This window comes from Heptranchias perlo, chromosome 5, assembly GCF_035084215.1.
Source record: "Heptranchias perlo isolate sHepPer1 chromosome 5, sHepPer1.hap1, whole genome shotgun sequence".
Taxonomy (NCBI): Eukaryota; Metazoa; Chordata; class Chondrichthyes; order Hexanchiformes; family Hexanchidae; genus Heptranchias; species Heptranchias perlo.
Window position 1 is genome coordinate 2,194,686 of NC_090329.1, and position 17,545 is coordinate 2,212,230.

Genomic DNA, 17,545 nt, shown 5'->3' on the forward strand with positions numbered 1-17,545 from the left:
AGTTCATTAGATGAAAACCAACAAAAATTGACAAGAACCACGAAAAGTTCTTGTATTTTAAGATAAAATCTTACGCTATTAAGGAAAAAACTCCCAGCTCGCTGAAATCTGTTCATTTGCTGAAAACCAACAAAACCACGAAAAGTTCTTGTATTTGAAGATAAAATCTTTTTGCTTTGAAGAAGAAAGATCTAGCTGACTGAAATAAGTTCATTGGATGAAAACCAACAAAAATTGACAAGAACCAAGAAAAGTTCTTGTATTATAAGATAAAATCTTACGCTATTAAAGAAAAAACTTCCAGCTCGCTGAAATATGTTCATTTGCTGAAAACCAACAAAACCACGAAAAGTTCTTGTATTTGAAGATAAAATCTTTTTACTTTGAAGAAGAAAGATCTAGCTGACTGAAATAAGTTCATTAGATGAAAACCAACAAAAATTGACAAGAACCACGAAAAGTTCTTGTATTTTAAGATAAAATCTTAAGCTATTAAAGAAAAAACTCCCAGCTCGCTGAAATATGTTCATTTGCTGAAAACCAACAAAACCACGAAAAGTTCTTGGATTTGAAGATAAAATCTTTTTGCTTTGAAGAAGAAAGATCTAGCTGACTGAAATAAGTTCATTAGATGAAAACCAACAAAAATTGACAAGAACCACGAAAAGTTCTTGTATTTTAAGATAAAATCTTACTCTATTAAGCAAAAAACTTCCAGCTCGCTGCAATATGTTCATTTGCTGAAAACCATCAAAACCACGAAAAGTTCTTGTATTTGAAGATAAAATCTTTTTGCTTTGAAGAAGAAAGATCTAGCTGACTGAAATAAGTTCATTAGATGAAAACGAACAAAAATTGACAAGAACCACGAAAAGTTCTTGTATTTTAAGATAAAATCTTACGCTATTAAAGAAAAAACTTCTTGCTCGCTGAAATCTGTTCATTTGCTGAAAACCTACAAAACCATGAAAATTCTTGTATTTGAAGAGAAAATCTTTTTGCTTTGAAGAAGAAAGATCTAGCTGACTGAAATAAGTTCATTAGATGAAAACCAACAAAAATTGACTAGAACCACGAAAAGTTCTTGTATTTTAAGATAAAATCTTACGCTATTGAAGAAAAAACTCCCAGCTCGCTGAAATATGTTCATTTGCTGAAAACCAACAAAACCACGAAAAGTTCTTGTATTTGAAGATAAAATCTTTTTGCTTTGAAGAAGAAAGATCCAGCTGACTGAAATAAGTTCATTAGATGAAAACCAACAAAAATTGACAAGAACCACGAAAAGTTCTTGTATTTTAAGATAAAATCTTACGCTATGAAGGAAAAAATTCCCAGCTCGCTGAAATCTGTTCATTTGCTGAAAACCAACAAAACCACGAAAAGTTCTTGGATTTGAAGATAAAATCTTTTTGCTTTGAAGAAGAAAGATCTAGCTGACTGAAATAAGTTCATTAGATGAAAACCAACAAAAATTGACAAGAACCACGAAAAGTTCTTGTATTTTAAGATAAAATCTTACGCTATTAAAGAAAAAACTCCGAGCTCGCTGAAATATGTTCATTTGCTGAAAAGCAACAAAACCACGAAAAGTTCTTGTATTTGAAGATAAAATCTTTTTGCTTTGAAGAAGAAAGATCTAGCTGACTGAAATAAGTTCATGAGATGAAAACCAACAAAAATTGACAAGAACCACGAAAAGTTCTTGTATTTTAAGATAAAATCTTACTCTAGTGAGGAAAAAACTTCCAGCTCGCTGAAATATGTTCATTTGCTGAAAACCATCAAAACCACGAAAAGTTCTTGTATTTGAAGATAAAATCTTTTTGCTTTGAAGAAGAAAGATCCAGCTGACTGAAATAAGTTCATCAGATGAAAACCAACAAAAATTGACAAGAACCACGAAAAGTTCTTGTATTTTAAGATAAAATCTTACGCTATTAAGGAAAAAACTCCCAGCTCGCTGAAATATGTTCATTTGCTGAAAACCAACAAAACCATCAAAAGTTCTTGTATTTGAAGATAAAATCTTTTTGCTTTGAAGAAGAAAGATCTAGCTGACTGAAATAAGTTCATTGGATGAAAACCAACAAAAATTGACAAGAACCAAGAAAAGTTCTTGTATTTTAAGATAAAATCTTACGCTATTAAAGAAAAAACTTCTTGCTCGCTGAAATCTGTTCATTTGCTGAAAACCTACAAAACCACGAAAAGTTCTTGTATTTGAAGATAAAATCTTTTTGCTTTGAAGAAGAAAGATCCAGCTGACTGAAATAAGTTCATTAGATGAAAACCAACAAAAATTGACAAGAACCACGAAAAGTTCTTGTATTTTAAGATAAAATCTGACGCTATTAAAGAAAAAACTTCCAGCTCGCTGAAATCTGTTCATTTGCTGAAAACCAACAATACCACGAAAAGTTCTTGTATTTGAAGATAAAATCTTTTTGCTTTGAAGAAGAAAGATCTAGCTGACTGAAATAAGTTCATTAGATGAAAACCAACAAAAATTGACAAGAACCACGAAAAGTTCTTGTATTTTAAGATAAAATCTTACGCTATTAAAGAAAAAACTTCTTGCTCGCTGAAATGTGTTCATTTGCTGAAAACCAACAAAACCACCAAAAGTTCTTGTATTTGAAGATAAAATCTTTTTGCTTTGAAGAAGAAAGATCTAGCTGACTGAAATAAGTTCATGAGATGAAAACCAACAAAAATTGACAAGAACCACGAAAAGTTCTTGTATTTTAAGATAAAATCTTACGCTATTAAAGAAAAAACTCCCAGCTCGCTGAAATCTGTTCATTTGCTGAAAACCAACAAAACCACGAAAAGTTCTTGTATTTGAAGATGAAATCTTTTTGCTTTGAAGAAGAAAGATCTGGCTGACTGAAATAAGTTCATTGGATGAAAACGAACAAAAATTGACAAGAACCACGAAAAGTTCTTGTATTTTAAGATAAAATCTTAGGCTATTAAAGAAAAAACTCCCAGCTCGCTGAAATCTGTTCATTTGCTGAAAACCAACAAAACCACGAAAAGTTCTTGTATTTGAAGATAAAATCTTTTTGCTTTGAAGAAGAAAGATCTGGCTGACTGAAATAAGTTCATCAGATGAAAACCAACAAAAATTGACAAGAACCACGAAAAGTTCTTGTATTTTAAGATAAAATCTTACTCTATTCAGGAAAAAACTTCCAGCTCGCTGAAATATGTTCATTTGCTGAAAACCAACAAAACCACGAAAAGTTCTTGTATTTGAAGATAAAATCTTTTTGCTTTGAAGAAGAAAGAAATAGCTGACTGAAATAAGTTCATTAGATGAAAACCAACAAAAATTGACAAGAACCACGAAAAGTTCTTGTATTTTAAGATAAAATCTTACGCTATTAAAGAAAAAACTCCCAGCTCGCTGAAATCTGTTCATTTCTGAAAACCAACAAAACCACGAAAAGTTCTTGTATTTGAAGATGAAATCTTTTTGCTTTGAAGAAGAAAGATCTGGCTGACTGAAATAAGTTCATTAGATGAAAACGAACAAAAATTGACAAGAACCACGAAAAGTTCTTGTATTTTAAGATAAAATCTGACGCTATTAAAGAAAAAACTTCTTGCTCGCTGAAATGTGTTCATTTGCTGAAAACCAACAAAACCACCAAAAGTTCTTGTATTTGAAGATAAAATCTTTTTGCTTTGAAGAAGAAAGATCTAGCTGACTGAAATATGTTCATGAGATGAAAACCAACAAAAATTGAAAAGAACCACGAAAAGTTCTTGTATTTTAAGATAAAATCTTACGCTATCAAAGAAAAAACTCCCAGCTCGCTGAAATCTGTTCATTTGCTGAAAACCAACAAAACCACGAAAAGTTCTTGTATTTGAAGATGAAATCTTTTTGCTTTGAAGAAGAAAGATCTGGCTGACTGAAATAAGTTCATTAGATGAAAACCAACAAAAATTGACATAAACCACGAAAAGTTCTTGTATTTTAAGATAAAATCTTACTCTATTAAGGAAAAAACTTCCAGCTCGCTGAAATATGTTCATTTGCTGAAAACCATCAAAACCACGAAAAGTTCTTGTATTTGAAGATAAAATCTTTTTGCTTTGAAGAAGAAAGATCTAGCTGACTGAAATAAGTTCATTAGATGAAAACCAACAAAAATTGACAAGAACCACGAAAAGTTCTTGTATTTTAAGATAAAATCTTACGCTATTAAGGAAAAAACTCCCAGCTCGCTGAAATCTGTTCATTTGCTGAAAACCAACAAAACCACGAAAAGTTCTTGTATTTGAAGATAAAATCTTTTTGCTTTGAAGAAGAAAGATCTAGCTGACTGAAATAAGTTCATTGGATGAAAACCAACAAAAATTGACAAGAACCAAGAAAAGTTCTTGTATTATAAGATAAAATCTTACGCTATTAAAGAAAAAACTTCCAGCTCGCTGAAATATGTTCATTTGCTGAAAACCAACAAAACCACGAAAAGTTCTTGTATTTGAAGATAAAATCTTTTTACTTTGAAGAAGAAAGATCTAGCTGACTGAAATAAGTTCATTAGATGAAAACCAACAAAAATTGACAAGAACCACGAAAAGTTCTTGTATTTTAAGATAAAATCTTAAGCTATTAAAGAAAAAACTCCCAGCTCGCTGAAATATGTTCATTTGCTGAAAACCAACAAAACCACGAAAAGTTCTTGGATTTGAAGATAAAATCTTTTTGCTTTGAAGAAGAAAGATCTAGCTGACTGAAATAAGTTCATTAGATGAAAACCAACAAAAATTGACAAGAACCACGAAAAGTTCTTGTATTTTAAGATAAAATCTTACTCTATTAAGGAAAAAACTTCCAGCTCGCTGCAATATGTTCATTTGCTGAAAACCATCAAAACCACGAAAAGTTCTTGTATTTGAAGATAAAATCTTTTTGCTTTGAAGAAGAAAGATCTAGCTGACTGAAATAAGTTCATTAGATGAAAACGAACAAAAATTGACAAGAACCACGAAAAGTTCTTGTATTTTAAGATAAAATCTTACGCTATTAAAGAAAAAACTTCTTGCTCGCTGAAATCTGTTCATTTGCTGAAAACCTACAAAACCATGAAAATTCTTGTATTTGAAGAGAAAATCTTTTTGCTTTGAAGAAGAAAGATCTAGCTGACTGAAATAAGTTCATTAGATGAAAACCAACAAAAATTGACTAGAACCACGAAAAGTTCTTGTATTTTAAGATAAAATCTTACGCTATTGAAGAAAAAACTCCCAGCTCGCTGAAATATGTTCATTTGCTGAAAACCAACAAAACCACGAAAAGTTCTTGTATTTGAAGATAAAATCTTTTTGCTTTGAAGAAGAAAGATCCAGCTGACTGAAATAAGTTCATTAGATGAAAACCAACAAAAATTGACAAGAACCACGAAAAGTTCTTGTATTTTAAGATAAAATCTTACTCTATTAAGGAAAAAACTTCCAGCTCGCTGCAATATGTTCATTTGCTGAAAACCATCAAAACCACGAAAAGTTCTTGTATTTGAAGATAAAATCTTTTTGCTTTGAAGAAGAAAGATCTAGCTGACTGAAATAAGTTCATTAGATGAAAACGAACAAAAATTGACAAGAACCACGAAAAGTTCTTGTATTTTAAGATAAAATCTTACGCTATTAAAGAAAAAACTTCTTGCTCGCTGAAATCTGTTCATTTGCTGAAAACCTACAAAACCATGAAAATTCTTGTATTTGAAGAGAAAATCTTTTTGCTTTGAAGAAGAAAGATCTAGCTGACTGAAATAAGTTCATTAGATGAAAACCAACAAAAATTGACTAGAACCACGAAAAGTTCTTGTATTTTAAGATAAAATCTTACGCTATTGAAGAAAAAACTCCCAGCTCGCTGAAATATGTTCATTTGCTGAAAACCAACAAAACCACGAAAAGTTCTTGTATTTGAAGATAAAATCTTTTTGCTTTGAAGAAGAAAGATCCAGCTGACTGAAATAAGTTCATTAGATGAAAACCAACAAAAATTGACAAGAACCACGAAAAGTTCTTGTATTTTAAGATAAAATCTTACTCTATTAAGGAAAAAACTTCCAGCTCGCTGAAATATGTTCATTTGCTGAAAACCATCAAAACCACGAAAAGTTCTTGTATTTGAAGATAAAATCTTTTTGCTTTGAAGAAGAAAGATCTAGCTGACTGAAATAAGTTCATTAGATGAAAACCAACAAAAATTGACAAGAACCACGAAAAGTTCTTGTATTTTAAGATAAAATCTTACGCTATTAAGGAAAAAACTCCCAGCTCGCTGAAATCTGTTCATTTGCTGAAAACCAACAAAACCACGAAAAGTTCTTGTATTTGAAGATAAAATCTTTTTGCTTTGAAGAAGAAAGATCTAGCTGACTGAAATAAGTTCATTGGATGAAAACCAACAAAAATTGACAAGAACCAAGAAAAGTTCTTGTATTATAAGATAAAATCTTACGCTATTAAAGAAAAAACTCCCAGCTCGCTGAAATCTGTTCATTTCTGAAAACCAACAAAACCACGAAAAGTTCTTGTATTTGAAGATGAAATCTTTTTGCTTTGAAGAAGAAAGATCTGGCTGACTGAAATAAGTTCATTAGATGAAAACGAACAAAAATTGACAAGAACCACGAAAAGTTCTTGTATTTTAAGATAAAATCTGACGCTATTAAAGAAAAAACTTCTTGCTCGCTGAAATGTGTTCATTTGCTGAAAACCAACAAAACCACCAAAAGTTCTTGTATTTGAAGATAAAATCTTTTTGCTTTGAAGAAGAAAGATCTAGCTGACTGAAATATGTTCATGAGATGAAAACCAACAAAAATTGAAAAGAACCACGAAAAGTTCTTGTATTTTAAGATAAAATCTTACGCTATCAAAGAAAAAACTCCCAGCTCGCTGAAATCTGTTCATTTGCTGAAAACCAACAAAACCACGAAAAGTTCTTGTATTTGAAGATGAAATCTTTTTGCTTTGAAGAAGAAAGATCTGGCTGACTGAAATAAGTTCATGAGATGAAAACCAACAAAAATTGACAAGAACCACGAAAAGTTCTTGTATTTTAAGATAAAATCTTACTCTATTAAGGAAAAAACTTCCAGCTCGCTGAAATATGTTCATTTGCTGAAAACCATCAAAACCACGAAAAGTTCTTGTATTTGAAGATAAAATCTTTTTGCTTTGAAGAAGAAAGATCTAGCTGACTGAAATAAGTTCATTAGATGAAAACCAACAAAAATTGACAAGAACCACGAAAAGTTCTTGTATTTTAAGATAAAATCTTACGCTATTAAGGAAAAAACTCCCAGCTCGCTGAAATCTGTTCATTTGCTGAAAACCAACAAAACCACGAAAAGTTCTTGTATTTGAAGATAAAATCTTTTTGCTTTGAAGAAGAAAGATCTAGCTGACTGAAATAAGTTCATTGGATGAAAACCAACAAAAATTGACAAGAACCAAGAAAAGTTCTTGTATTATAAGATAAAATCTTACGCTATTAAAGAAAAAACTTCCAGCTCGCTGAAATATGTTCATTTGCTGAAAACCAACAAAACCACGAAAAGTTCTTGTATTTGAAGATAAAATCTTTTTACTTTGAAGAAGAAAGATCTAGCTGACTGAAATAAGTTCATTAGATGAAAACCAACAAAAATTGACAAGAACCACGAAAAGTTCTTGTATTTTAAGATAAAATCTTAAGCTATTAAAGAAAAAACTCCCAGCTCGCTGAAATATGTTCATTTGCTGAAAACCAACAAAACCACGAAAAGTTCTTGGATTTGAAGATAAAATCTTTTTGCTTTGAAGAAGAAAGATCTAGCTGACTGAAATAAGTTCATTAGATGAAAACCAACAAAAATTGACAAGAACCACGAAAAGTTCTTGTATTTTAAGATAAAATCTTACTCTATTAAGGAAAAAACTTCCAGCTCGCTGCAATATGTTCATTTGCTGAAAACCATCAAAACCACGAAAAGTTCTTGTATTTGAAGATAAAATCTTTTTGCTTTGAAGAAGAAAGATCTAGCTGACTGAAATAAGTTCATTAGATGAAAACGAACAAAAATTGACAAGAACCACGAAAAGTTCTTGTATTTTAAGATAAAATCTTACGCTATTAAAGAAAAAACTTCTTGCTCGCTGAAATCTGTTCATTTGCTGAAAACCTACAAAACCATGAAAATTCTTGTATTTGAAGAGAAAATCTTTTTGCTTTGAAGAAGAAAGATCTAGCTGACTGAAATAAGTTCATTAGATGAAAACCAACAAAAATTGACTAGAACCACGAAAAGTTCTTGTATTTTAAGATAAAATCTTACGCTATTGAAGAAAAAACTCCCAGCTCGCTGAAATATGTTCATTTGCTGAAAACCAACAAAACCACGAAAAGTTCTTGTATTTGAAGATAAAATCTTTTTGCTTTGAAGAAGAAAGATCCAGCTGACTGAAATAAGTTCATTAGATGAAAACCAACAAAAATTGACAAGAACCACGAAAAGTTCTTGTATTTTAAGATAAAATCTTACTCTATTAAGGAAAAAACTTCCAGCTCGCTGAAATATGTTCATTTGCTGAAAACCATCAAAACCACGAAAAGTTCTTGTATTTGAAGATAAAATCTTTTTGCTTTGAAGAAGAAAGATCTAGCTGACTGAAATAAGTTCATTAGATGAAAACCAACAAAAATTGACAAGAACCACGAAAAGTTCTTGTATTTTAAGATAAAATCTTACGCTATTAAGGAAAAAACTCCCAGCTCGCTGAAATCTGTTCATTTGCTGAAAACCAACAAAACCACGAAAAGTTCTTGTATTTGAAGATAAAATCTTTTTGCTTTGAAGAAGAAAGATCTAGCTGACTGAAATAAGTTCATTGGATGAAAACCAACAAAAATTGACAAGAACCAAGAAAAGTTCTTGTATTATAAGATAAAATCTTACGCTATTAAAGAAAAAACTCCCAGCTCGCTGAAATCTGTTCATTTCTGAAAACCAACAAAACCACGAAAAGTTCTTGTATTTGAAGATGAAATCTTTTTGCTTTGAAGAAGAAAGATCTGGCTGACTGAAATAAGTTCATTAGATGAAAACGAACAAAAATTGACAAGAACCACGAAAAGTTCTTGTATTTTAAGATAAAATCTGACGCTATTAAAGAAAAAACTTCTTGCTCGCTGAAATGTGTTCATTTGCTGAAAACCAACAAAACCACCAAAAGTTCTTGTATTTGAAGATAAAATCTTTTTGCTTTGAAGAAGAAAGATCTAGCTGACTGAAATATGTTCATGAGATGAAAACCAACAAAAATTGAAAAGAACCACGAAAAGTTCTTGTATTTTAAGATAAAATCTTACGCTATCAAAGAAAAAACTCCCAGCTCGCTGAAATCTGTTCATTTGCTGAAAACCAACAAAACCACGAAAAGTTCTTGTATTTGAAGATGAAATCTTTTTGCTTTGAAGAAGAAAGATCTGGCTGACTGAAATAAGTTCATGAGATGAAAACCAACAAAAATTGACAAGAACCACGAAAAGTTCTTGTATTTTAAGATAAAATCTTACTCTATTAAGGAAAAAACTTCCAGCTCGCTGAAATATGTTCATTTGCTGAAAACCATCAAAACCACGAAAAGTTCTTGTATTTGAAGATAAAATCTTTTTGCTTTGAAGAAGAAAGATCTAGCTGACTGAAATAAGTTCATTAGATGAAAACCAACAAAAATTGACAAGAACCACGAAAAGTTCTTGTATTTTAAGATAAAATCTTACGCTATTAAGGAAAAAACTCCCAGCTCGCTGAAATCTGTTCATTTGCTGAAAACCAACAAAACCACGAAAAGTTCTTGTATTTGAAGATAAAATCTTTTTGCTTTGAAGAAGAAAGATCTAGCTGACTGAAATAAGTTCATTGGATGAAAACCAACAAAAATTGACAAGAACCAAGAAAAGTTCTTGTATTATAAGATAAAATCTTACGCTATTAAAGAAAAAACTTCCAGCTCGCTGAAATATGTTCATTTGCTGAAAACCAACAAAACCACGAAAAGTTCTTGTATTTGAAGATAAAATCTTTTTACTTTGAAGAAGAAAGATCTAGCTGACTGAAATAAGTTCATTAGATGAAAACCAACAAAAATTGACAAGAACCACGAAAAGTTCTTGTATTTTAAGATAAAATCTTAAGCTATTAAAGAAAAAACTCCCAGCTCGCTGAAATATGTTCATTTGCTGAAAACCAACAAAACCACGAAAAGTTCTTGGATTTGAAGATAAAATCTTTTTGCTTTGAAGAAGAAAGATCTAGCTGACTGAAATAAGTTCATTAGATGAAAACCAACAAAAATTGACAAGAACCACGAAAAGTTCTTGTATTTTAAGATAAAATCTTACTCTATTAAGGAAAAAACTTCCAGCTCGCTGCAATATGTTCATTTGCTGAAAACCATCAAAACCACGAAAAGTTCTTGTATTTGAAGATAAAATCTTTTTGCTTTGAAGAAGAAAGATCTAGCTGACTGAAATAAGTTCATTAGATGAAAACGAACAAAAATTGACAAGAACCACGAAAAGTTCTTGTATTTTAAGATAAAATCTTACGCTATTAAAGAAAAAACTTCTTGCTCGCTGAAATCTGTTCATTTGCTGAAAACCTACAAAACCATGAAAATTCTTGTATTTGAAGAGAAAATCTTTTTGCTTTGAAGAAGAAAGATCTAGCTGACTGAAATAAGTTCATTAGATGAAAACCAACAAAAATTGACTAGAACCACGAAAAGTTCTTGTATTTTAAGATAAAATCTTACGCTATTGAAGAAAAAACTCCCAGCTCGCTGAAATATGTTCATTTGCTGAAAACCAACAAAACCACGAAAAGTTCTTGTATTTGAAGATAAAATCTTTTTGCTTTGAAGAAGAAAGATCCAGCTGACTGAAATAAGTTCATTAGATGAAAACCAACAAAAATTGACAAGAACCACGAAAAGTTCTTGTATTTTAAGATAAAATCTTACTCTATTAAGGAAAAAACTTCCAGCTCGCTGAAATATGTTCATTTGCTGAAAACCATCAAAACCACGAAAAGTTCTTGTATTTGAAGATAAAATCTTTTTGCTTTGAAGAAGAAAGATCTAGCTGACTGAAATAAGTTCATTAGATGAAAACCAACAAAAATTGACAAGAACCACGAAAAGTTCTTGTATTTTAAGATAAAATCTTATGCTATTAAGGAAAAAACTCCCAGCTCGCTGAAATCTGTTCATTTGCTGAAAACCAACAAAACCACGAAAAGTTCTTGTATTTGAAGATAAAATCTTTTTGCTTTGAAGAAGAAAGATCTAGCTGACTGAAATAAGTTCATTGGATGAAAACCAACAAAAATTGACAAGAACCAAGAAAAGTTCTTGTATTATAAGATAAAATCTTACGCTATTAAAGAAAAAACTTCCAGCTCGCTGAAATATGTTCATTTGCTGAAAACCAACAAAACCACGAAAAGTTCTTGTATTTGAAGATAAAATCTTTTTACTTTGAAGAAGAAAGATCTAGCTGACTGAAATAAGTTCATTAGATGAAAACCAACAAAAATTGACAAGAACCACGAAAAGTTCTTGTATTTTAAGATAAAATCTTAAGCTATTAAAGAAAAAACTCCCAGCTCGCTGAAATATGTTCATTTGCTGAAAACCAACAAAACCACGAAAAGTTCTTGGATTTGAAGATAAAATCTTTTTGCTTTGAAGAAGAAAGATCTAGCTGACTGAAATAAGTTCATTAGATGAAAACCAACAAAAATTGACAAGAACCACGAAAAGTTCTTGTATTTTAAGATAAAATCTTACTCTATTAAGGAAAAAACTTCCAGCTCGCTGCAATATGTTCATTTGCTGAAAACCATCAAAACCACGAAAAGTTCTTGTATTTGAAGATAAAATCTTTTTGCTTTGAAGAAGAAAGATCTAGCTGACTGAAATAAGTTCATTAGATGAAAACGAACAAAAATTGACAAGAACCACGAAAAGTTCTTGTATTTTAAGATAAAATCTTACGCTATTAAAGAAAAAACTTCTTGCTCGCTGAAATCTGTTCATTTGCTGAAAACCTACAAAACCATGAAAATTCTTGTATTTGAAGAGAAAATCTTTTTGCTTTGAAGAAGAAAGATCTAGCTGACTGAAATAAGTTCATTAGATGAAAACCAACAAAAATTGACTAGAACCACGAAAAGTTCTTGTATTTTAAGATAAAATCTTACGCTATTGAAGAAAAAACTCCCAGCTCGCTGAAATATGTTCATTTGCTGAAAACCAACAAAACCACGAAAAGTTCTTGTATTTGAAGATAAAATCTTTTTGCTTTGAAGAAGAAAGATCCAGCTGACTGAAATAAGTTCATTAGATGAAAACCAACAAAAATTGACAAGAACCACGAAAAGTTCTTGTATTTTAAGATAAAATCTTACGCTATGAAGGAAAAAATTCCCAGCTCGCTGAAATCTGTTCATTTGCTGAAAACCAACAAAACCACGAAAAGTTCTTGTATTTGAAGATAAAATCTTTTTGCTTTGAAGAAGAAAGATCTAGCTGACTGAAATAAGTTCATTAGATGAAAACCAACAAAAATTGACAAGAACCACGAAAAGTTCTTGTATTTTAAGATAAAATCTTACGCTATTAAAGAAAAAACTCCGAGCTCGCTGAAATATGTTCATTTGCTGAAAAGCAACAAAACCACGAAAAGTTCTTGTATTTGAAGATAAAATCTTTTTGCTTTGAAGAAGAAAGATCTAGCTGACTGAAATAAGTTCATGAGATGAAAACCAACAAAAATTGACAAGAACCACGAAAAGTTCTTGTATTTTAAGATAAAATCTTACTCTAGTGAGGAAAAAACTTCCAGCTCGCTGAAATATGTTCATTTGCTGAAAACCATCAAAACCACGAAAAGTTCTTGTATTTGAAGATAAAATCTTTTTGCTTTGAAGAAGAAAGATCCAGCTGACTGAAATAAGTTCATCAGATGAAAACCAACAAAAATTGACAAGAACCACGAAAAGTTCTTGTATTTTAAGATAAAATCTTACGCTATTAAGGAAAAAACTCCCAGCTCGCTGAAATATGTTCATTTGCTGAAAACCAACAAAACCATCAAAAGTTCTTGTATTTGAAGATAAAATCTTTTTGCTTTGAAGAAGAAAGATCTAGCTGACTGAAATCAGTTCATTGGATGAAAACCAACAAAAATTGACAAGAACCAAGAAAAGTTCTCGTATTTTAAGATAAAATCTTACGCTATTAAAGAAAAAACTTCTTGCTCGCTGAAATCTGTTCATTTGCTGAAAACCTACAAAACCACGAAAAGTTCTTGTATTTGAAGATAAAATCTTTTTGCTTTGAAGAAGAAAGATCCAGCTGACTGAAATAAGTTCATGAGATGAAAACCAACAAAAATTGACAAGAACCACGAAAAGTTCTTGTATTTTTAGATAAAATCTTACGCTATTAAAGAAAAAACTCCCAGCTCGCTGAAATCTGCTCATTTGCTGAAAACCAACAAAACCACAAAAAGTTCTTGTATTTGAAGATAAAATCTTTTTGCTTTGACGAAGAAAGATCCAGCTGACTGAAATAAGTTCATTGGATGAAAACCAACAAAGATTGACAAGAACCACGAAAAGTTCTTGTATTTTAAGATAAAATCTTACTCTATTAAGGAAAAAACTTCCAGCTCGCTGAAATATGTTCATTTGCTGAAAACCATCAAAACCACGAAAAGTTCTTGTATTTGAAGATAAAATCTTTTTGATTTGAAGAAGAAAGATCGAGCTGACTGAAATAACTTCATTAGATGAAAACGAACAAAAATTGACAAGAACCACGAAAAGTTCTTGTGTTTTAAGATAAAATCTTACGCTGTTAAAGAAAAAACTCCCAGCTTGCTGAAATATGTTCATTTGCTGAAAACCAACAAAACCACGAAAAGTTCTTGTATTTGAAGATAAAATCTTTTTACTTTGAAGAAGAAAGATCCAGCTGACTGAAATAAGTTCATTAGATGAAAACCAACAAAAATTGACAAGAACCACGAAAAGTTCTTGTATTTTAAGATAAAATCTTAAGCTATTAAAGAAAAAACTCCCAGCTCGCTGAAATATGTTCATTTGCTGAAAACCAACAAAACCACGAAAAGTTCTTGGATTTGAAGATAAAATCTTTTTGCTTTGAAGAAGAAAGATCTAGCTGACTGAAATAAGTTCATTAGATGAAAACCAACAAAAATTGACAAGAACCACGAAAAGTTCTTGTATTTTAAGATAAAATCTTACTCTATTAAGGAAAAAACTTCCAGCTCGCTGCAATATGTTCATTTGCTGAAAACCATCAAAACCACGAAAAGTTCTTGTATTTGAAGATAAAATCTTTTTGCTTTGAAGAAGAAAGATCTAGCTGACTGAAATAAGTTCATTAGATGAAAACGAACAAAAATTGACAAGAACCACGAAAAGTTCTTGTATTTTAAGATAAAATCTTACGCTATTAAAGAAAAAACTTCTTGCTCGCTGAAATCTGTTCATTTGCTGAAAACCTACAAAACCATGAAAATTCTTGTATTTGAAGAGAAAATCTTTTTGCTTTGAAGAAGAAAGATCTAGCTGACTGAAATAAGTTCATTAGATGAAAACCAACAAAAATTGACAAGAACCACGAAAAGTTCTTGTATTTTAAGATAAAATCTTACGCTATTGAAGAAAAAACTCCCAGCTCGCTGAAATATGTTCATTTGCTGAAAAGCAACAAAACCACGAAAAGTTCTTGTATTTGAAGATAAAATCTTTTTGCTTTGAAGAAGAAAGATCTAGCTGACTGAAATAAGTTCATGAGATGAAAACCAACAAAAATTGACAAGAACCACGAAAAGTTCTTGTATTTTAAGATAAAATCTTACTCTAGTGAGGAAAAAACTTCCAGCTCGCTGAAATATGTTCATTTGCTGAAAACCATCAAAACCACGAAAAGTTCTTGTATTTGAAGATAAAATCTTTTTGCTTTGAAGAAGAAAGATCCAGCTGACTGAAATAAGTTCATCAGATGAAAACCAACAAAAATTGACAAGAACCACGAAAAGTTCTTGTATTTTAAGATAAAATCTTACGCTATTAAGGAAAAAACTCCCAGCTCGCTGAAATATGTTCATTTGCTGAAAACCAACAAAACCATCAAAAGTTCTTGTATTTGAAGATAAAATCTTTTTGCTTTGAAGAAGAAAGATCTAGCTGACTGAAATAAGTTCATTGGATGAAAACCAACAAAAATTGACAAGAACCAAGAAAAGTTCTCGTATTTTAAGATAAAATCTTACGCTATTAAAGAAAAAACTTCTTGCTCGCTGAAATCTGTTCATTTGCTGAAAACCTACAAAACCACGAAAAGTTCTTGTATTTGAAGATAAAATCTTTTTGCTTTGAAGAAGAAAGATCCAGCTGACTGAAATAAGTTCATGAGATGAAAACCAACAAAAATTGACAAGAACCACGAAAAGTTCTTGTATTTTTAGATAAAATCTTACGCTATTGAAGAAAAAACTCCCAGCTCGCTGAAATCTGCTCATTTGCTGAAAACCAACAAAACCACAAAAAGTTCTTGTATTTGAAGATAAAATCTTTTTGCTTTGACGAAGAAAGATCCAGCTGACTGAAATAAGTTCATTGGATGAAAACCAACAAAGATTGACAAGAACCACGAAAAGTTCTTGTATTTTAAGATAAAATCTTACTCTATTAAGGAAAAAACTTCGAGCTCGCTGAAATATGTTCATTTGCTGAAAACCATCAAAACCACGAAAAGTTCTTGTATTTGAAGATAAAATCTTTTTGATTTGAAGAAGAAAGATCGAGCTGACTGAAATAACTTCATTAGATGAAAACGAACAAAAATTGACAAGAACCACGAAAAGTTCTTGTGTTTTAAGATAAAATCTTACGCTGTTAAAGAAAAAACTCCCAGCTTGCTGAAATCTGTTCATTTGCTGAAAACCAACAAAACCACGAAAAGTTCTTGTGTTTGAAGATAAAATCTTTTTGCTTTGAAGAAGAAAGATCGAGCTGACTGAAATAAGTTCATCAGATGAAAACCAACAAAAATTGACAAGAACCACGAAAAGTTCTTGTATTTTAAGATAAAATCTTACGCTATTAAAGAAAAAACTCCCAGCTCGCTGAAATCTGTTCATTTGCTGAAAACCAACAAAACCACGAAAAGTTCTTGTATTTGAAGATGAAATCTTTTTGCTTTGAAGAAGAAAGATCTGGCTGACTGAAATAAGTTCATTAGATGAAAACCAACAAAAATTGAGAAGAACCACGAAAAGTTCTTGTATTTTAAGATAAAATCTTACGCTATTAAAGAAAAAACTCCCAGCTCGCTGAAATCTGTTCATTTGCTGAAAACCAACAAAACCACGAAAAGTTCTTGTATTTGAAGATAAAATCTTTTTGCTTTGACGAAGAAAGATCTCGCTGACTGAAATAAGTTCATTGGATGAAAACCAACAAAAATTGACAAGAACCACGAAAAGTTCATGTATTTTAAGATAAAATCTTACTCTATTAAGGAAAAAACTTCCAGCTCGCTGAAATATGTTTATTTGCTGAAAACCATCAAAACCACAAAAAGTTCTTGTATTTGAAGATAAAATCTTTTTGCTTTGAAGAAGAAAGATCGAGCTGACTGAAATAACTTCATCAGATGAAAACGAACAAAAATTGACAAGAACCACGAAAAGTTCTTGTGTTTTAAGATAAAATCTTACGCTATTAAAGAAAAAACTCCCAGCTCGCTGAAATCTGTTCATTTGATGAAAACCAACAAAACCACGAAAAGTTCTTGTATTTGAAGATAAAATCTTTTTGCTTTGAAGCAGAAAGATCTAGCTGACTGAAATAAGTTCATGAGATGAAAACCAACAAAAATTGACAAGAACCACGAAAAGTTCTTGTATTTTAAGATAAAATCTTACGCTATTAAAGAAAAAACTCCCAGCTCGCTGAAATCTGTTCATTTGCTGAAAACCAACAAAACCACGAAAAGTTCTTGTATTTGAAGATAAAATCTTTTTGTTTTGAAGAAGAAAGATCCAGCTGACTGAAATAAGTTCATTCGATGAAAACCAACAAAAATTGACAAGAACCACGAAAAGTTCTTGTATTTTAAGATAAAATCTTACTCTATTAAGGAAAAAACTTCCAGCTCGCTGAAATATGTTCATTTGCTGAAAACCATCAAAACCACGAAAAGTTCTTGTATTTGAAGATAAAATCTTTTTGCTTTGAAGAAGAAAGATCTAGCTGACTGAAATAAGTTCATTAGATGAAAACCAACAAAAATTGACAAGAACCACGAAAAGTTCTTGTATTTCTAGATAAAATCTTACACTATGAAAGAAAAAACTCACAGCTCGCTGAAATCTGTTCATTTGCTGAAAACCAACAAAACCACAAAAAGTTCTTGTATTTGAAGATAAAAT